The 22,431-nt window shown below is 45.0% G+C and overlaps 1 long non-coding RNA gene across 3 annotated transcripts in view; it reads left to right on the top strand.

The window, feature by feature from the left end:
• The window catches only part of LOC110289282, a 22,104-nt gene extending 204 nt beyond the window's left edge, over nucleotides 1–21,900 (top strand). The window contains exons 2-5 of one of the 3 annotated variants that reach the window (XR_002377329.1): nucleotides 8,485–8,595; nucleotides 10,786–10,856; nucleotides 14,970–15,112; nucleotides 16,561–16,672. This is a non-coding gene — a long non-coding RNA (uncharacterized LOC110289282). Of the gene's footprint in view, nucleotides 1–8,484; nucleotides 8,596–10,785; nucleotides 10,857–14,969; nucleotides 15,236–16,560; nucleotides 16,673–21,789 lie in introns of those variants that run through there. The other 2 variants (XR_002377330.1, XR_002377328.1) reach the window with 2 other exon arrangements.
• Nucleotides 21,901–22,431: the final 531 nt, after the last annotated feature.

Raw genomic sequence — 22,431 nt, forward strand, 5'->3', positions numbered from 1 at the left:
AGGGAGGGAGGGAGGGAGGGAGGGAGGGAGGGAGAGATTGAGTCTATAAGTTTGGTTTCTCTAGAGAAGCCTGACGAATACAGATAGGCACATGTGGTATGTATGCACAATAGAATACATTTCAGCAGCCATAAAGAATGAAGTCATGCCATCTGCTGGAAGATGGACGTAACTGGAGATAATAAGAACAAGCGAGTCATGCCTATTCAGAAAGTCAGTGTGTTATGGTTCCTAGATCTAGAACACATGATATATAATCATGTGTAACATGACAAGAAAGTAGACACAAAACTATCTTGGAAAGAGTATGATTGATGCTCAGCTGTTTAGAAAGCACACTGTTTCTACAGAGGACCTGGGTTCAGTCCTCAGCCCCCACATCAGGAGGCTCGAAAGCATCTATAACTCGTTCCAGGGGATCCAGTGCTCTCTGGCCTCCACAGACATGCACCCATACATTTGGTGCACATTAACTTATACAGGCACGGGCTTGAGAGATTGCTCAGTGGTTAGCATGTTAGCTTATACAGGCACAGGCTGGAGAGATAGCTCAGTAATTAGCACATTAACTTATACAGGCCCAGGCTGGAGAGATGACTCAGTGGTTAAGAACACTGACTGCTCTTTCAAAGGTCCTGAGTTCAATTCCAAGCAGACACATGGTGGTTCACAATCATCTGTAATGGGATCTGATGTCCTCTTCTGGTGTGTCTGAAGACAACTACAGTGTACTTATATCCATAAAATAATTCTTTAAAAAAAGTATACAGATACACTCACATGCAGACATACACATAATAGAAATACAATAAATATTTAAAAAACAAAAACTGTTTAGAGGGCTAAGGGGATTAATAAGAAGTGGGGGTGAGAAAAAGAGAGTGATCATGGATTCTGAGGGTAAAATACACTAAACACGGTACTATACATGCACAAAAGCTAAAAATAACCTGCCAAAGACTTGAGCCCTGCCTGCCTTCTGTAGTTCTTTCTGCATAGAGGCAGGGAGGCCCAACTCTCACCTCAGCCCCACACACACCCACCAGAGCACACCTGTTCTCATGCCCAGCTGGTGCGCCACCGCCAGCTCCATCTACCTCTGTCACTGGCCTTGAGCAGCTTGTGTTCCATGCCTGCCTTACACCTCACCCCACTCTCCTCTTTATGTAGGACATCCCATGTTCTTACGGAAAATTCCACCAGCACTCACTAGCATGAGGAGAAGTCCTAAGCACCTCCCCAGACACCTGCGACTGAGTATAAGAACCCTAAAGCTCTATGGAACGGCTGCTCCTGGGGTTAGAAAACAATCAGTTTGAACTGAGCCAAGACTACTCCTAGAACTCCATTTGAACATCAACGCTGAATTGCCTGACGTAAACCCTAAGCCCCAGGTCAACCACCTGACAAAGTAAGATAGCAGGAAAGGGTTTCGCTCAACAAATGGGAGGCAAGATGCCATATAAAAAAAATGCCAATGACCGAGCTCCGGTTGCTCAGGCCCTATTGCAACATACTAACATAAATAAATCAGTTTTGGTTAAAAAAAAATTAGTACTCTCATAGTAATGGCCCCTGCTGAGAAAAGATGATGTACAAGACAATGATTTCAAAATAGCAACAATAAAAGAACTCAAAGAGGATGCTAGAATGAAGATACAAAAGTATGGTTGAATGAATGAATGGAAAAATACAAGATATAAAATCAAAATTTAATAAAGAGAATCTCTCAAAAAATCCAAAATGTATGCTTGCCTCAGAATCAGAAGCACATATACTAAAGTTGGAACCATGCAGAGAAGACTGCATGAGGATGGTGTACTGGCTGGTGTTATGTCAACTTGACACAAGCTAGAGTCATCAGAGACAAAGGAACCTCAATTGAGAAAATGTACCGATAAGATCTGGCTATAAGGCATTTTCTTAATTAGTGATCACTAGGGGAGGCCCCAGCCCATTGTGCATGGTGCCATACTTGGGTTGGTGGTCTTGGGTTCTATAAGAAAGCAGGCTGAGTAAGCCAAGGGGAGCAAGCCAGAAATCAGCACCCCACCCCACCCGCTTGGCCTCTCAACAGCTCCTACCTCCATGTTCTTTTCCTGTTTGAGTTCCTGTTCTGGATTCTTTCAGTGGTAGACTATAATGTGGACGTGTAAGCCCAATTAATCCTTTCCTCCTCGATTTGCTTTTGGTCATGGTGTTTTGTCACAGCAATAGAAACCCTAATCAAGGGCTGGTGAGATGGCTTAGGGGATAAGAACACTGACTGCTCTTCCAAAGGTCCTGAGTTCAAATTCCAGCAACAACCCATAATGAGATCTGATGCCCTCTTCTGGTGCATCTGGAGACAAGTACAGTGTATTTATATATAATAATAAATAAACCTTTGGGTTGGAACAAGTGGGACTAAGTGAGTGGTGCCAACAGAGTGAGTGAGATTGACTGGAGCAAGCAGAGGTCCTAAATTCAACTCCCAACAACCACATGAAGGCTCACAGCCATCTGTACAGCTACAGTGTACTCATACGCATAAATAAATAAATAAATAAATAAATAAATCTTTACCAAAAAACCCTCACCAAGACAGATGACACACAAATTCATGTGTTCTATAGATGGAAGAAAAAAGACACAGTGAAAACTTGAAAAGTCCAGGAATTCAGATACAATGTTCAGAGTAAATTCTGACCAGTAGATTGGATAGAACAGAAAAGTGAACATCGGGTCTTGAAGACAGGTGGAAGAATTGGATACCCTGGTCAAAATGGCAAATCCAAAAAAACCAAGAACAGAGCATGCAGGAACTCTGGGACCCTAAGTATAAAAGACAAAACCTATGAATAATAGGTGTCAAAGTGGGGAGGACCCAGGTCAGGGCAGAGAACATATTTTCAGTATTAAAAATTATAGAAGAAACTTCTCTAATCTGAGGAAAGAGATGCCCATCATGATCCAAGAGGTATACAAACACCAAATAGGATGAGGAAAAAAAAAACACAATAAAAAACACTAAATGTACAGAATGAAGGCTATTGAAAGCAGCGAGAAAGATCAGATCACAGGTAAATAAATGTAGGTCGGTTTGAATCGCAGCAGATGTTTCAGTGGAGACCACGAAAGCCAGAAAAGATTGAAGCAACAATCCATAAATTATAAAAGACTACAAATGCCTGTCAGGCTACTATACCCAGTAAAACCGACAGTCATACTTGAAGGAAAAAGGAAAATGTTTTCTCTGTTCAAAACAAATCTAAGAAATTTTTGACAAGCCAGTTCTACAAAAGATACTGAAAAGAATACTTAGATCTAAAAAAAAAAAAAAAAAAGGTTAAACTCACCCCGATATATACAAGTAACAAACAATTCCAGAACACTGAATAAAAAGATGTTTAACACGGTTCCATAAAGCAACAAAATGTCAGAAATTCATACACACTGTTTAATAATAACTTTTTGCACGTGGGTATTTTGCTTGTAATGATGTATCACATACATGCTGTACCCATGAATGCCAGAAGAAGACACCAGGTGCCCTAGAACTGGTTATGCAGACAATTGTGAGCCGTAGTGTGGATGCTGGGACTCAGACATTTGTCCACGGTTCTTAACCACTTAACCATCTGTCCAGCCCCAGTAACTCTTAATGTTGATGGTCTCAACCACCAATAAAGAGACACAGAATAATAGATTTGAAGTGGACATTTCAGGCTGTGCCATGTGATGCAGACTCACATGATGTTTTGCTGAAGTAGACTCATGTGATGTTTTGCTGAGGCATGACCTGTGAGAGGACATGTGATGTTTGGAGAGAGAATAAATGGGACTCAGTGGACAGTGATGGGGCACTTGCATAGCTCACTTCACTGATCTTCTCTTCGTTGAGAGAGGCACAGCAGAGAACTCCTGGCATTCTTGCTGGTCCTGGTCCAACCCTCTGACTTGCACTGGTACAAGGGACTCTGGTGTCTTCTTTTGACTTACACAGGCACCAGGTTCAATATAATAGATATACAAATATGCAGGCAAAACACTCAATATACATAAAATAAATCTTTTTTTTTCTTTTTTGAGACAGGGTTTCTTTGCGTAGCAATGGCTGTCCTAGAAGTAGCTTTGTAGACCAGGTAGGCCTTGAGCTCACAGAGATCTGCCTGCCTCTACCTCCTAAGTTCTGGGATTGAAGGCATGTGTGCTGCCATTACCACCCAGCCATAAAGTAAATCTTAAAATATGTATATATATAAGTAAAAGCATTTTGGAATAGATATAATCAGAGAATTCAAAGACTTATACCATAAAAACTTTAAGATACTGAAAAAAGAACTTAAAAGATACCATAAGATAGAAAGATACCATACTCATAGATTGGCAAGATTAATATCATGAGAATGAGTATCCTACCAAAAGCAATTTACAGATTCAATGCAATCCCCATCAACATTCCAACTCAATCCTTTCACAGAAGTTGGGTAGGGGGGACACCTTAAACTTTGTCTTAGTTTGGGTTTCTCTTGCTATGAAGAGACACCATGACCTTGGCAACTCTTATAAGGAAAACATTAAATGGGGCTGGCTTATAGTTCAGAGGGCTAGCCCATTATCAGGATGGGAAACATGGTGGCACATAGGCAGACATAGTGCTGAAGAAATTAGCTGAGAGTTCTACATCTAGATCTGCAGGCAGCAGGAAGAGAGAGAGCGACACTTTGCCTGGCTTGAGCATCTGAAACCTCAAAGCCCATCCCCAGTGACATGCTTTCTCCAACAAGGTCACAGCTCCTCCAACAAGGCCACAGCTCCTAATAGTTCCACTTTCTATGGCCTATGGGGACCATTTTCTTTCAAACTACAGCAATATGGAAATACAAAAGACCCAGCATAGAAAAAGCAATCCCAAACAACAAAACGAGAAAAATATCATTGTCTAGATTTCGAGTTATACCTCTGTGATGGTTTGTATATGTTTGACCCAGGGAGTGGCCCAATTAGAAGATGTGGCCCTGTTGGAGTAGGTGTGTCACGTGGGTGTGAGAAATAAGACCCTCATCCTGGCTGCCTGGAAGCCAATATTCTGCTAGCAGCCTTCAGATGAAGATATAGAACTCTCAGCAACTCCTACACCATGCCTGCCCAGATACTGCCGTGCTCCTGCCTTAATGATAATGGACTGAACCTCTGGAACCTGTAAGCCAGCCCCAACTATATGTTGTCCTTATAAGAGTTGCCTTGGTCATGGTGTCTGTTCACAGCAGTAAAACCCTAGCAAAGACAACAGCAGAGCTATCATAATGAAAACACCATAGTAGTGACATAAAAATAGACACATTGATTAAGGTGCTAGAATGGAGGATCCACAGACAAACCCACACTCCTACAGCCACCTGAGTGTTGACTGTAAGCTAACAGTACACTTTGGAGAAATGACAGCACCTTGAACAGACGATGCTAGTCGACCTGAGCAGCTACTCATAGAAGAATAAAACAATACTCATCTCTGACCCTGTACAAGGTTCGACCTTGAATGTGTTGACAGAAGCCCTGATGCCCCGACTCTGATAGAGGAAAAAGAAGACTATGCTTGAACTCGTCAGCGGACTTCCCGAAAGGGACCCCAGTGGACCAGGCATTAAGACCAACAATTAATAAATGGAACCTTATGAAACTAAAAACTTCTGTACAGCTGAGAACATGAGGCAGCCTCAAAATGGGGAAGTTTATTTTCCCAGCTGTAAATCTGACAGAGGATCAATTCATCTCTCAACCCTAATTTGAGAGGCTTGTCTTTGCAGTGGGTGGTTTTATTAACACAGAGACCAGCATTTGGCCAAAGTGCAGAGGAGAACGCACTGCAGAATGCTCAGCCCTAAAGGGAGCTCAGGATCATTGTAGAAGAGGAGTGGAAACAATGTAACATCCAGAGGCTGCCCAGGACAACAAGAAAATATCTGGAAAGTGGAAGCAGGGCAGCTTCACTATGAACTCAATAGTTAATGATAACACACAAGACCTGTGCAAACCCAAGTCAGTCTAGAGCCAGTGGGGAGTGGGGAGCTAGGCACACAGTCCCCTCCCTAGCTGTGAACAGATTGACAATTAGCTGGTAAAAAAGTTAGGTTTTTCTAGAGTGTAACACTTGGTAAGTCAACCACTGTCCAGTGGAAGACCACAGATTCAGGGATATTTGGAGCAGCAGAAATTGGTCTTGAAGGGTTTGGGATGGGGAAGGGCATAAATCTGGGTAATTAAGGAAGATGGTGGAGCTAAGAAAAGTCAGAGTGAATATAATCAAAACCTACAAAATTCCCAAAGCACTACTAAAAAGACAATGTATAAATATATATACACACATATATATATATACACATCTATATGTGTGTGTATGTGTATACATATATATGTTTTTATATTCTACCACACCTACTATTTTCTAGCCTTTACCATGTAAGCCTTTGCAGAAAACCACACGCTAGGATAGCACAAAAGTTAGAGCGAGTGCCAGAAAAATAATGAACAGTGTGCTCACACACTGGCTTAGGGAATGAAGTGCTGTCATTAGTCTCCAGGGTCTTGTGTTCCTTCTTCACACCTAGGCGACCATTACCCTGAAGTTAGTGCTGGCGAGTCATTTGCTTTTCTTTATGTCCTACTACACACTGAGATATACTGAGAGAATTCATTGAGATATACTGAGAGAATTCATTGAGATATACTGAGAGAATTCATTGAGATATACTGAGAGAATTCATTGAGATATACTGAGAGAATTCANAGAATTCACTGAGATATACTGAGAGAATTCACTGAGATATACTGAGAGAATTCACTGAGATATACTGAGAGAATTCACTGAGATATACTGAGAGAGAGAATTCATTGACCACTTCTGCACATCTTTGAAAGTTCTCTGTGGATGACTTAGCATGTCTTTGCTTAATGAGACACACTGAAGTATCTCAAGACTCACAGGGCTGTGAAGTAAGAATTTGTTCATTTCACAGTGTGAGTGAAGGCTAGTGGGGATGGGATACCCTTGTGCCCAGAATCCAGACTCCACAAGAGTCTGTTCCAACAGCCTCTGATATCTCTGTATCCATGGATACCAAATATGTAGTTTTTGAGTAGCAAAAGGAGATGTAAAGAGGTATTAGACCTAGCATGCAATTATATTTAGCTGTTCCTCCTCCTCCTTCTCTTCTTCCTCTTCTTCCTCCTTCTCCTTCTCTGTCATGTCCACAAATCACATGGGGCATAGGAAGTCATATAACCTAGCTAAGAACAAATTATATGCAAGTTTATTCATTTTCATCAACATAAGATTTTTTTAAATTATGTTTATGTGTATAGCTGCTGTGTCTTGAATATGTCTGTGCACCCCAGGCCTGCAGTGTCATCTGTGGAGGCCAGGAGATAGATCCTCTGAAACTGGAGTTACAAATGGTTTTGAGCCACTGTGTGGGTGCTGGGAATCAAATTCTGGTCCTCTAGAAGAGCAGCCAGACACAACATATAATATCATACTGATATCACTACACTACAATATAATTCTCCTTTCTCTCAACAAACACATGGTTTTAGGTTTTGCTAATTAGGAGAATATTGTTTGGACAGAATTGTGTGACTATATGCCCCTTAGCACATATGCAAGAATTGCCATAGACTGTATAACTACCTAGTACAATTAATTACCCAAACTTTGGAAATAGAAAAAAAGGTGATTTGTGTGACATCTTTCCAAGAGTACTTTTATTTTAACTAAGTACACTTGAAGGACATTTCACTGTTATATAATGAGACATTAATCTAGTATTTTCAGTTGATTGAGCCAACATTGCAATAGCTCTCTAATACCAATTTTAGAATATTTTCATTACTCAAATTAAAACCTGTCAGGTTTTTGGTAAAAATGGAATTCAAGAGAGAGACCGAGGGGCTGGAGAGATGGCTCAGCGGTTAAGAGCACTGACTGCTCTTCTGAAGGTCCTGAGTTCAAATCCCAGAATCCACATGGTGTCTCACAGCCATCCTTAATGAGATCTGACGCCCTCTTCTGGTGTGTCTGAAGACAGCTACAGTATACTTAGATTTAATAATGAAGAAATCTTTAGGTCAGAGTGAGTGGGGCCGACCAGAGCAGGCAACCTTTGTTCCCAGCAACCACATTAAGGCTCACAACCATCAGTACAGCTACAGTATACTCATATACATAAATAAATAAATCTTAAAAAAGAGAGAGAGAGAGACCAAGTAGATTGTCTTTCATTGGGAAAAAAAGAGATTTATTTGAACATCCTTTATATGTAAAACACACCTTTAATCCTAGCAAGTAGATTTCTAGGAGTTCAAGGCCAGGGTGGTCCATGTAGTATGTCCCAGGCCAGCTGGGGTTACATGGTGAGACCCTGTAAAGAAGTATGAGAATTGGGTCAATGTGGTCTGAAGTAAAGGTCCCAGCCCTGCTGAGGTGAGCGTCTCCTGTTCTTTCAGGGTCCCTTGTGAAGGAGGGAAATGGCGGTGCCATGGAATTAGGACCTGAGATCAGCCAGATTCACCTAACTAGACCAAGGGATACTGTGTTTTCTTATGTTTGTGGCTGAGGTAGGTATTTGGAAAGTGACAAGGAAATTTCAAGATAAGGGACATCTGGAAGAGCAATGGGCCTAGTTAATACATGACATGATTGTGGCAACTTGTCCTGCCTGTAACCTTGTCCATTTAGGGCTTTGCTCCTTTGGGGATTGGGGATGAGGACACGTTTCATGACATGACATGACATGACATGACGTGACAGTACCCATTAACATTACTCTCTGTTCTCCATGACCCTCTGAGGATTAGGCAAAATGTTTTTATCCACGCAAAACGTTCCGCTGTCTCTGTGTCTGAGAACTTAGTCATTTATCAGCTGATGGGCGTGTTTTGCCGTGAATGAATCTGCTCTGAACAGCTGGTGTGAAGGTTTCTACTGATATGTGTCTGCGTTTCTCTTGAGCATCTCTGGGACTGTAATTTTGGAGTCAAAATGTAATCCTGCATTTACTCTTCTGGAGAACTGCCCAAGGTTTTATAAAGTACCTGCTCCTTACTGTAATCCCAGCACTCGGGAGGCAGAACAAGGAAGACCATGAGTTCAAAGCCATTCTAAGAGCGAAAACATGCCAATTTACATTCCCATTAGCAATACATGAGTTTCACTGTCCCTTGATCATCGCTCGCCCTAATGGGCACACAGATGCTCTTTTCCATTTCTGCACACCACAACACCTAGATCTCACTGCTGAGGATCTCGGCAGACATGTCAAGAATGCAGAGCTAAAGTTTTCACCATCTCTTATTTATGTGTCTGTATGTGTAGGTGCAATACATAGTAGTACATGTGGAGTCATACCAACATTTCATGCAACATCACCAAGGAGACATATGGATTAAAGACATGAAAAGATTGGACCCCACACACAAACTGAAATGGTGGAAATAAATAGGGACCGACGAGTGGCTCAGTGTGTAACGCACCTGCAGCACAGGCCGGGCAGCCTGGGTTTCATCTCACATAAAGGTGGGAGCAGAGAACCGACTCCACAAAACTGTCCTCTGACCTTTGCGCTTGGGCACACGCACATCATAGACAATAAGAATTTTCATAATAAAAACAGAAGCTACAAAAGGATCTGCAAACCCAAAGGCCTCCAAGGAAACAAGCCTCTTCACTCGCATGCGTTTTCATCCCAGCCCTCTGTCTTGCCCTGACACGTCAGACCAGCACAAACGCAAACACCCCCAAGGAACTGCTAGGCGTATGGGCTTGCTCTCGAGAATGCGTACAGCGAGAGAAGCAGAAACTTTCCGTTTAAGGCACATTCCTTTCATTCCAAGAAATGGGATTGATGATGATAGGCATGTCTGTGACTTGGGGACAAGGAGCTCTTCAGATGAAGCTGCAGGCAACGGAGTCCAGTCAGTGAAATCAAGCAACTGGAGACTGAGCGACTTGAAAACCAGCTGTGCACCTCCAGCCTGGCCAGCACAGGGGAGCCACCAGTGGTCTTTCAAGCAGTCCGTTTGATATGCTTTTTCCTGTTGCTATCACTGGGCGTTCCCTTAACACTACAGTCGCCACCTTGAGCGCACCATGGCCTTGTGCTCCAACTCAGCCCATCTGTGAGCCAGAAGATTCCGGTTTTCAGGCCAGCCTTGGGATCCAACAAGGTGCTGAAAGCCATGTCCCATCTGTTCCCACCCCTGCCCTTCCCACCTTCCCTCCCTCACCCCCACACTCTCTCATCTGAGAGGTGCTTGTAAGTTCCAATTTTGAAACAGCCATGGCAGTCATCCCATGAAAACTCCTGCAGTTTATTTTAAAAAAAAAACTAAAATATTCATCTAACAGAAGGAAACATAATCACTTCCTCTCACCCATGATAGACTTGACAATAAGTAAAATAAAACAATCTTTAAAATTAAGACCCCTTTCTCTTCTATTTAAATGGCATGTTTTATTTCTCCCAACCAGAGCAGTGGCATGGTTGGCCCATCCTATCCACCTACATTGGTTTCTAGTAGGTCGAGACCATAAAGGCTCTTAGCAAACTTAGCAATACAAAGGGCTTCCAAACGCTGAGTTCAGATGAGCCCCCGCATAGAGCAAATCAACGGTGTCCTGACCCCTGTGCTTCCGCACAGTCAGTCCCTGCATCTGCATCTTTTTAAGTGACAGTCTAGGGTCAGGGGAGCATGAGGGAGGGATGCTGAAATTGCCTCTGACCAGCTCACACTTTCACCATTAAACAGAAGCCAAGAGAGAGAGCGGGCTCCAGCATCTACTGTATCTCTTCCTACACAGTGTAAACAGAGAATGCCAGGTAAGTGGCAATTCTCAATTTTTATGTGATCAAAATAAGAAACATGCCCACACGACCTCACTTCTGTTAACTTTTTTAAAATTGGATTTATTTCTTGTGTGTTTGAGCTGCATCTAGGTATATGTACCCCGTGTGTGCTTAGTGACTGTGGAGATCAGAAGAGGGCATTGGATCCCTGGAACAGGAATCATTGATGGCATTGAGCCACCACATGGTCACTAGGAATTGAATCAGGGTTCTCTGCAAGAGCAGCAAGTGCTCTTAACCACAGATCCAGCCTGGTTGCCCACTTCTACTGACTTTAAAATGTTAACAGCAGAATTTTTGCAGGGCTGGGCGTGGTGGCATACTCCTTTAATCCCAGAACTGAAAGAAGAGACAGACAGATATCTGTGAGTTTGAGGCCAGCCTGATCTATGTAGTGAATTCCAAGATAGCCAGAGCTACATAGTAAGATCCTGTCTCAAAAAAGAAAAAAAAAAAAAAAGAAAGAAAGAAAAAGAAAAAAGAAAAAAGAAAAAGAAAGTTTTGTATGGAGCTGGGGAGATAGCTCAGTGGTTAAGAGCACAGAGTGAAGCCATAGGGTTGGGTCTGACTTAGTTTTGTTTTTCAGTATCTAACGCTCATGGGTTAAGTTCTGAAAATGTTCAGATTGTAAGGCTGGGGTCTGCCTGGATCCCACCACAGTGATGTTCTTGGGTTGGATGCTGGAGTAAGATTTATCTTTCTCTCCCTGGAGCTTATTAATTCTCTCATGTTCTGTGCCTTGACAATGAAGAGCACATCTCATTATCCAGATTTTCATAGGTGGTTAGAATCCCGACAGCTACAATTCCCAAAGCCTGGGCTGGAGAGCTGGTTCAGCGGTTAAGAGCACCAACTGCTCTTCCAGAGGTCCTGAGTTCAAGTTCCAGCAACTCCCAGTGTGTTCATATAAATAAAATAAATAAATCTTTTTTTAAAAAAACTTGTTTATTTTATGTGAGTACACTGTCGCTGTCTTCATACACACCAGAAGAGTGCATCAGATCCCGTTACAGGTGGTTATAAGCTACCATGTGGTTGCTGGGACTTGAACTCAGGACCTCTGGAAGAGCACTCAGTGCTCTTAACCGCTGAGCCATCTCTTCAGCCCAATAAATAATTCTTAAAAAAAAAAAAAACAAACAAACCAAAAACAACAACAACAAAAAAAAAAACCCCAATTCCTAAACCCTTGATGCAATTGTGACATCAAGGCAGTACCTGCCCATGTCAGGCTGATTTCATACAATTATCACCCATTTAATGTCTTCTCTTGAGTGACTGAACGTTGAAGGGGAACAAGGTAGACAGCGTCTTGGGAATCCATTTCCCTCACCATAGACTCTATCAACTGATTCTAAAAGTCTTGGTCACCTCAAATCAAACATGTCAGACTGATTGCGTTTGCCCGCTCGCTGCTGTTTAGTGTTCAGGGCTGAGCTAATAGGAAACTTGGACTTCACTTCCTGCTTCCTCCACCTCCAGACTGTCAGAGAATTCATGCAGGGCTTGGCTTGCCTTGTGTTTCCTTGGAGTGTGGCAAAGAACAACACTGCCACCTATTACACAAAGCCAACAAGCTGTCCCTGGAAGCTGGGTCACATGAGCCTCTCTGGCATCTGCTACATGCAGTGATGTACTCATTGGTTTGAAAGACTCAAAATCCACACGAGCTTTCTTTTTGTTTTGTCCTTTGCTACAGTTGTTCCACGGTAAACAACCAGGCCATTTGGAGCTGTTTTGTGTGAAGTATATGTCTGCCATATAGATATGTTGGCTCCCACAAAAAAGATGGTTTCTCTTGACTTCATATAAGATGCAGTCAGAAACTCTGCTGTGAACATGACTGCGACTCACAAAATTGAGTTTGGGGAGGAGTGATCAATGACCAACAGTGGCCCATGCTACCACCCACAGGTGGCGTCCAAGCTCTATATGAGCTTCCTGTTCTCCTAAATCTGGTTGACCATTCTCCTCTTCTCTGAAAGACAGCATTGCTGCTGGTCCCCTGGGGCTGCTTATCTCCGGGGAAGCTCTGACATGGGATGCTTGTTCCCTCTCTACTGAAGCTGCCCCAGGTATGCAGCTGGCCTGAAGCTAGAGGCATGTGCCATCACATTCATTTTTGGTGGTGCTGGGGTCAAACCCAGGGCCTCAGATATGCTAAGTATCACTTTACCAAGTGAGCTACAAACCCAGCCTCCTATATTGATTTGATGACTGTACTTTGTATAATTAATGGGGCAGACAATGCTCCATCAAGACATCTTATGTCACCAGGTGAAATATCCAGTGTCAGGAATCGGTTACATGTAGTTGAGTTGTTGACTAAGAGGACCTCATAGAGCCTCCCAAACAACTCAGGCTATTGTCAAGGCTGTTAGTTACTCCTCACAAACTTACCGCGAGATGTATTGCTGAAGACAACACATATCTCATCAAACACAAAAAAGGTCAAGCTGGTCCCCAAGTAGAGGCTTCACTTTCTACTGACTAGTGTTCGCGGCACTGGCAGGTACTTTGCACATTGTCAGAGGAGAATGATGTCCACCAACCCAACTACAAACTCTAGACCTACACAGTGACCTACCTAAAAGATAGTCTTAGTGCAACAGGAAACTATCCAACCACTAATTGTGAGACTAACCAGCCACTCTGATTGGATTTAAAGCCTACTCAAGGAGAGGGAGCCCATGTTTGACACTAGTAGAGTGGCCAAGAACCTGAGATGGATAGATCGTGGTTCTGGTATTTGGAAAACCAAATACCACTGTTCTGGTAAAGGAACATAGCAGTCAAAACGACTCCTAACATCATACTGTTACAACCACAGATCGATCACTCTCCTCACTCAGCCATCTTCACAGAAGCTGCTTCTTGCAGTAGATAGAACCTAACGTGGAGACCCAAAACTGGACAACGTGTAGGGAGTGAGAGACTGAGGTGCCCAAGCCTAAATAGGATGTCTTCATCAAACCCCTTCCTTTAAGGCTCGGGGTTCCTTGTGGAAGAGAAGATAGAAAGATAAGAGCCAGAAAGGACGGAGGACACCAAGAAACAGTGTTTTTCAGACACAGCAGGACTGCATATCTATGAACTCAGAGACTGTGGCAGTACAACCTGAGCCTACACAGGTCCAAGCCAGACAGGGTGCCAGTACTGAGAGGCAGAAGTGGACACAGGTTCCCACCACTAACCAAGAAACTACCTGCAATTGATACCTACTTGCAAAGGAAAAATGAGTTTTCTCCAGTGGAGCATCACTGAGTGTACTGAGTGCACCCAGGTGGGCCCCATGCCAAGCGGAGTTGGCCAACACAAAACCAACTCAACGGTGTTTTCGGAGAAGCTTTTTCTTTTAACTCATTTTGCTCTGTTTGGGCTTTGGAGGTGGTTTTTGTTGTTTTTGTTTTTCTGTTTGTTTTATTGGTGTTTTGCTTGTTTTAATTTTTGGTTTTTTGTTTGTTTCTTGGGCTCTTTGTTTTTTAAAGAGACAGAAAGGGTGTGGAGTAGGGAGGTGGAACAGTAGGGAGAATCTGGGGGGAGGTGGGGGAGGAAAACTTAGAATGTGAAGAAATATGGAAAGAAATGTAATCTTAGGAAATGCAGACAAAGAAAATGCAAAACGGCAACAACAAACAACCTAACCATTACCGCAGTGTGGGGAAGTCAGCCCTGTTCATGACAGCACTGGTGGGGGTGGGGGGAGGAGCAGCCCTGTTCACGGCAGCACTGGGGGGAAGTCAGCCCTGCTCGGTCTTTTGACCCATGAACAAAGGCTGTCTTTTCACTTACTTGAAATTTCTTTATTTGAATGCTGCTTTGTATTTTTGCAGAATATACATTTTATACTTCTTTTAAAAAATGTATTCCTACATATTTTGTTTTCTGTGATTGCTATTTTAAAAAAATAGAACCATTTTCTTAAATTGCTTTTGTTGATAGTATAGAAGAATGGTTATTTTTATATATTGAATTTACATTCTACAGTCTTGACAAGCCATCGTTTTTTAGTGACATTTTCATAATTTTCTAGGCATAAGATGAAGTGTCCTGTCAATAACTGTAGTTTTATTTCTTCTTTTTCAGTTGGAATCCTTTTGTTTCTTCTTCTTGCCAACTTTCTTCCTAGAACGTCCAACTCACTGTTGACTAGAAATATCTATCGAAGGTGGTATCCCCATCTTACTGTTCATCTGTGGGCTTTCACAGGTGTCCTCTATCGGCAGGAGGTGTGTTCTCTTCTTGGTCCTCCCTCAACAACTGCTTTCCTTATGAAGAGGCACTAGATTTATGTACCCCATACTTTGTCTGTGTCTATTGGGATGGCCATGTGTTTTTTAAACATTTATCTCACTTAGATGTGCCTTATTAATTTTCTGCATCAGTCTTGTTTTTGAGGTAGCCTGTCCCTGAGTCTAGCTCTTCACATCTTGATGCCTTAGGGTGAACCTCAAGTGTTAAGAGGATCTTAATCTTGCGCTGCTGCAAGATCCCTCTGCTATCTCTTTGTTGAAGAGTTTTGAATCTGTATTAGTAAGATGCGTTGGCCTGTGGTTTCCTGTTTGTGTCTTTACCTTTTGACACCAGGCTGAGCAGCAGCTGCGCCCTGGGCTTAAAGGTTCCTTCTGCTCTCCGTGCAGGGCCCCAGTCTTCAGAGTCAGGAAGTCCCTCTCACATAGTCGAGTTCCAGAGACCAAGCTCCTGTCGCTTGAGATCATGAGTGTTGCGGAGGTGCTCCCCGTAGCAAGAACCTTCCAAACCCTCACGGTCTGGAGCACCTCAGGGTCCTTTCAGTGGGAGCTTCTCCAGGAGAGCCCCTCCCTCCCGGGACTCACATTTGAACAGGTCATGAAGATGTGCAGACAGCACCAAGCCAGTGAAAACTGCTTCCACGGCTCTGAAGGGAGAGGAAAGGGGATTCCTTACGCATGGCTTACATCCCCCGTGGGTAACCATTCTAAAGCACTTGCTTGGACGTGGATAACTCACAATCACTTCAGGGATGGGATGGAGGACATAAACTGGTGGGCTCACTTTGGCCTTTACCAGTGAAGTGGAGGCTGCAATTTCATAGCCAGACAACTTGACATGGGAACCCGAGGGGAAGGGGGAGTCGTCCTCAGTGCAGCCAAGCTGAATGGAACCCAACTGTACGTTAACGGGAGACATAAACGGCAAACTGTGCATTCATGGGGAAAAGAAACGGCAAAGTGTGCGTTAGCAGGAGAGACGAACTATGGTAGGAACAGTGTGAGAGACCAACGCCTTTGTAGCAGCAAAGATGTGCAAACCAGGGCTCATGTTTCGATGTGGCAAAGTCCCTGATAAGGGCTGGAGGGCCACATCCCTTAAAAGATGCACAGAATTGCCTGCACCAAGACAAAACAAACAAACAAACAAAACAAACAAAAAACTATAGGTAACATATGAAGAAGGGAAGGTTTGGAGAATGGGAATGTGCCAGATAGGATTGCTGGGGATGGCAGGGGCAGAAAAAGACTGGAAGAAATAGCCATGGGGTCTGTATGAGGAGGTGCATACAGCTGGGCTGGGCTGGGCTGGGCGCTGTCACAGCGCTGTCATAGTGCCCAGCCTAGCGCAGCTGTCCCTTGCATCGTTTGCACGATTTATGTGTTCTTTCAGGTACAGAAAACAATGTTTTATACCTTGATTTTAGGTGATACTTCATGAGAGCCTGGGCTATAGCGCTTCTCCCTTCCTCCAGATTCCTTCATGCTAAAAACAGATCTAAACAAAACCCCACTAAGAGCTAAGACAATGAGAATGAGCCCCGGGGACATACAGAGAGAAGCCCAGAAGGAGAAACGATGCCAAGCAAGGCCTGCTGGGAAGCCACCAGAAAAGCCTCCCCTGGAGAGGGACAACATGACCCAGATTGCTGAAAAAACAACAACAACAACAACAAAAAAACCCTGCAGTCCGACCATCCTGAGATCTGTGTCCTCACAGAACAGAAGGAAGACAGCAGGGTATTTTGGCAAGAAGTTGGTAGAGCCGGAGACATGGCAGGTGTGAGGGGGTGGAGGAGAGATCTCTGAGAGAACTTGGTCTTCTGAGAGCCTCTGGTGCAGATGGATGAGGAGAAGGCATGGCTGCTTCTTCCCCACCCCCATGCTCTCCCCCTCAGGAGCAGGAGAGGTAAACCATGAGGATTGATGCATGTCGCCAGCAGACCAACTTAAAGGTGACAAGCAGTCTCTGACTCTACAGTCACTGGTCACTCAACCTGGGTCATCGCCAGCTACCTACCTGTAAACCAGCCAGGGGCTCCTGAGGCCACCTCCTCCAATCAACCTGCCCTTGTCTGCCCCCTGCCTTCAGGTAGCAAATATATTTGTGGGCAGCAATGTCACTGGGACACAGCCCAGAACAGGGGGGTCAGTCAGGGCACCCTTCACACGGGGGCTTCTATCTGAAATTATTTGGCTGTTCAACCCATGCAGATCTGCAAGTGTGACAAGAAATAAAAATACCCAATAGCCGGAGCTTTCTTCCCTGGTCTCCATCTGCAGGAAGCATGGGTTTTTGTGAGCACTGTGGGGCTCTGTGCCAGCACAGCCTCACAGCACATGTTGCCCGAGTACAGCTGGTCTTGGAGCTGGCAACTTGGGAGTATATAGACTCCCTCAGTAGCATCTCCACCTTTTGTCACTAACTGAAGCTGTTTGGATCTGAGTGTTCTGTGCTCCCAATTGCTGCTGCCCTGATGTCCTGGCTCAGAGTCCCAGGTTTCAAGCGACTCACTTTCCTTTGCCAACATCACCCAAGCCAGTGGCTCTGTTCTCACATCTGTCTCTGCTCAGCACATCTGCCCTTTGCCCTGCTGCCCTTGTCATCTTCTCCATCCATGAGCATAGCTGAAGGAAGAAACAGTGGCCGTAGAAAGTTCTAGCAAGCTGAGGGGCAACATCGCGATGCTGGTGGAAGAGTATAAAACCGTAGCGATGTGGAAAGTTTTGGTGGCCTCTTTAAAAAATTAAACATGCCACTTCCAGCCAGGGAAGCCTTGTCCATCATCATCAGAAGAGTCACCTCCAGCAGCAGATGCAAACGGAGACCCACAACCAGACACTGCAGAGAGCAAGGGACCTTGGGACACTCGGACCTCAGTGTGCTGCCTCCATCAAATCCCTCCCTGCACGGCTCAGGGATCCTTGTGGAAGGGGAGGCATAAAGAGTGTTAGAGACAGAAGGCTGGAGGACACCAGGAAGACGAAGCCCTCTAAATCAACAGGGCCAAAGCTCACGTGAACTCACAGAGACACAAGCGGCAGGCACGCACAGAGCCTGCCCGGTTTTGTGCCAGGGCCGAGCTCGTATATTATGGCTTCCGGTTTAGTGCTTTGTGCCATACCCGAGCGTGCAAGCAAGCGAGTCTCCGTTCTTGTGCCTCCTCTTGGGTCCTTCCTTCTGTTTGTTTTGTTCAATTAATGTGGTTTTGTTTTTACCTTATTTTATTATTATCCCTTAGAACTCCGTTTGTTTTCTAATGAGAGACAGAAAGGGAGTGGATTCGAACCGGAAGGGAGGGGGGAGGAGCTGGGGGAAGGAAAACCATGATCAAGATATGTGAGAAAAAGTATTTCCAGTTTAAAAATTCATTAGAGTGTGAATATAAGGATAAATAAACCAAAAAAATTAATGCACAATAATGGTAGGACCCATAACTAGAGTCGTGAGGATTTATGCACAGCACGCATGCGTGTCTCCAGTAGCCCTTCTCACCAGGTCAACGCAGAAAACACCCAGATGTCCCTCGGGAGACTATTCAGAGCACTTAGAGGGACAGCAAAGCCCCTTTCCGTGGGGGAAGAGATGGGACGCTTTGAGGCTGGGAAAATCCTAACTTAAAGTTGACGCACGCTTTTGCAATAACTCTCTAAACGCGCATTCAACACTTCTGAGCGGGATGCAAGGATTTAAAAGACGAGGGATTGTGGGGTTTAAATTCTTCACGTTATCAGTCACTTTATCTTCACTTTATCAGCTGCTAACCCTCATTGCTTCCATTGGTTTCTGAAGAATTTGGCCTGCTGTTGGACAGGATTTAATGGCTGGCATACCTCACCACACTGCTGCAGCTACCTGGATGGGTAGACAGGATTAGAAGTGTTAGAAGCTCTGCGGGTTTAAATATGCTTGGCCCAGGGAGTGGCACTATTAGGAAGTGTGGCCTTGTTGGAGGAAGTGTGTCACTGTGGAAGGCTTTGTGACCTTCCCCCTAGTTGCCTGGGAGCCAGTATTCGGCTAGCGGCCTTCAGGTGAAGATGGAGAACTCAGTTCCTTCTGCACCATGCCTGTCTGGGCGCTGTTATGCTCCGCCTTGATGATAATGGGCTGTAAGCCAGTCCTAATTAAATTTTGTCCTTATGAGAGTTGCCTTTGTCATGGTGTCTGTTCACAGCGGTAAACACAAGTCTTGCTGGAAATCCGTGCAAAAGCTGAGGTACACTGGTAAACAGAGTGCAGTGCTGCAGTGACCTGGTGCACATGGTGTCCACTAGGTGGCGCTCACGACTAAAATTTTATCGCTCCCCACTCTTCTAAAATGGAATAACACCTCTTCACTGGAAATATGTTTTTGCAACTAGTACGATTATTTAGCTACCTATTGAGAATATCCCTTAAAATGGAATCAATGACAATTATGACCAGCAATTCATAAAGAATTCAAAACCAGGCATGGCTGCACACATCTGTAATCTCAGCATTTAGAGGATATGACCAGAGAACTGTAGCAAGGTCCTGGCCAGCCTCGACTACATAAGGAGGCAGCCTGGAAAACCACCACCACCACCACCACCACAACAACGACAACAAAACCCCACGATATCGGGCCATGGTGGCACACGGCTGTAGTCTCTATTTGGGAGGCAGAGAGAGGGGCTCTCTGTGAGTTCCAGGCCAGCCAGAGCAACCTAACAAGAAGCAATGACTAAGCCCGCTCAGTCCGTCAACAGGTTCTCCAGCTCAGGAGTGAGGATTGGAAAGAAAAAAGTGGACAATTCCAAGACTGAAGGCAAATTTAATTTTCCCTATCCGCTTTTTTATACCATTTAAATTACCTGCAAGTATTAAGGGCGAGCAGTACAATAAGGAACTAGCAAGGCAGTAAGTGAAGTCCAGTGATTACTCCCGTAACAGTTGTTTAAAAGGGCTTGTCAGAATGACCAAAATACTTGAGCCCACTTCGATGTCCAAGCCCCAAATCTTGCCCGAAGCCTACTTCTCTATTATAGCCTAGTCAGATTCCTGCCAGACCATTTCCTTGTCCTTGGCCAATGCCAGCACCCCAAAGGGCTCTCCACAAAGCAATTTCAAAACAACAACAGTTGGTTGGAGAGAGGGATCCATGATTAAGGACCTAGCTGCTCTTCCAGACCCAGGTTCAATCCCGCCACCCACAGGATGGCTAACAACCATCTGTAACTCCAGTTCCAATTGGCCTTCTGGCCTCTGAGGGCACCAGGCATGAGTGTGGTTTGTATGCATACATGCAGGCACTCAGAGAGAGTTCCTCCGCACAAAATATAAGAGAATAAAAGATGGGCTCGAGTAGGCAGGGAGGGGGCTCGGATAAGAACTGGGTTTTCATGTCAATTGTAGACCCAACTACATGGAAATCCAAAATGCCATGGGTTGGCACCCAGCTCCTCTTAACAGCCAGCACTGGGAGCCTTGGATGTCCCCAAGGAGTCCTGGGCCTGTGGCCTCAGTTCTTGTTCTGTCCTCCTCACTAAGAATTGGCTTCTGTCTGCAGACTGGTAGGAGGCAGATCCGGGTCTACTGACCCCCACCCCCACCCCCAGCCCTCCTGCATTACCACGCCCTGGGCAGCCAGGTCTGCTGTGGTCTGTCACGCAGTCCCCAACGACGCAGGAGCCTCAGCCAGACCTCTACAGCAACGGCCTTCAACCTTCCTAATGCTGTGACCCTTTGACACAGTTCATGCTGTGGTAACCCCCAAATATTAAATTATTTTCATTGCAACTATTATGAATCATAATGTACATATCTGATATACAGGATATCTGTGAAAAGGGGGTTTCCCCACCACTCCCGAGGGGGTTGCAGCTCACAGGTCGGGGACCATTGCTCTAGAAGCAGCAGCATGCTCTCTCCTAGCCTCCACCGTGCAGTCACCCTCCCTCTTACCCCATGCTCCTCAGGCCTGCCTGTTTGCTCATTCTGTTCTGTCTGGGGTTATATTAGAAGATGTCAGGATGGGAGCTGCTTTCAATGCCAGAGAGAAAGGAGATGAACCATGACCCAACACTGAGCCAGAAAGGAGAACAGAGACTGCAACCTTCCCTCCCATCCTGTCCTTCCAGAGTCTGCCCTGCCCGGGCATCCCCTACTTTATTGATTCTTGCTAGGAAGGTCATAAGCTCGAAAGCTCTAAACTCACAGGGACAAGAGGCAGAGTGTGGTGTTCCCCCCCACCCCCACCCCCATGACCCATTGAGTTTAATTCTGGTTTCTTGCATGAGCATGGGGGGAGGGATTGTTTACTGGAGCAGAGATGACATGCTTATCAGAGGCTGCAGCACGGAGGAGACACACCTCTCCCCTGCCTAACACTCCTTGGGAGTGGGCGGGGCCTCGTGAGTCCCTCTCTTGTCAGGGATGAAGTGTTGATGAGCCCTGTCTTGGACAAACAATAACAGCTTCGGTGACTTCACAGGTGTGTGCAGCCATGTCTTGTCCAGGAGACACTGTTTTGCGGCAGCCTCCCCATCCTCCAGCTCTGACGTCATCTCCACCTTCCCTTCACAGTGTCGTGTCCCCCCCCTCCCCCAGCCTAGGATGCAGGTGATATGGATGCCCCCATTTAGGCCGCAGCACTCGACAGTCACTTATCCTCAGTGTTATCGGGTGTTTCCAGGGTCTTGGCGTCTTACCCAAAGAACTGCAAACCCACAGATCTGCACAGAAGCAAGAAGACTTATTTGAAGCAGTGATCATGAAGATACAGAGGAGTTCCCTGGCAAACTCGACAACGACCGCACGAGTGAGGATACTCAAGGGCCACAATTGTTGTTGGAAGTTGCTTTTATGGGGTTCAAGAGAAGGAGCAGCTGGTGACTAAGCTGGTGCAGTTATGGTAGTTCTCAAATTTGGCTGTATGTCTCTCCCCATGATGCACCTGATCTTAATCAAATGCATATCCGATCCGGTATAGGAGTAAGGTTTCCTGAAGATACAGCTCTACCTCATTGCTCATATACCTAAAACTAGCTCAGGCCAGATGGGCCTTCCTGGTCTTCATGGCCCGTGCATTGGGAATATGCTTGAATGGAAACTATGAATCTGATTGTAACTGGGGTGGGGAAGCTCGCACCACTGTTCAAAGATGAGAATCGGCGTGGCTCGGGGCTGGGAGGAAGCCGAGTGACCATCCGCGTGGCTCGGGGCTGGGAGGAAGCTGAGGGACCAGATGTCTGAAGAGGAATGTGGGCACTAGTTTATTTTCTGTTGCCCTGGTAAACACTAAAACCAGAAGCAATGTGAAGAAAAATAGGGGCGG

This window comes from Mus caroli, chromosome 2 (genome assembly GCF_900094665.2).
Source record: "Mus caroli chromosome 2, CAROLI_EIJ_v1.1, whole genome shotgun sequence".
In the NCBI taxonomy this organism is placed as follows: Eukaryota; Metazoa; Chordata; class Mammalia; order Rodentia; family Muridae; genus Mus; species Mus caroli.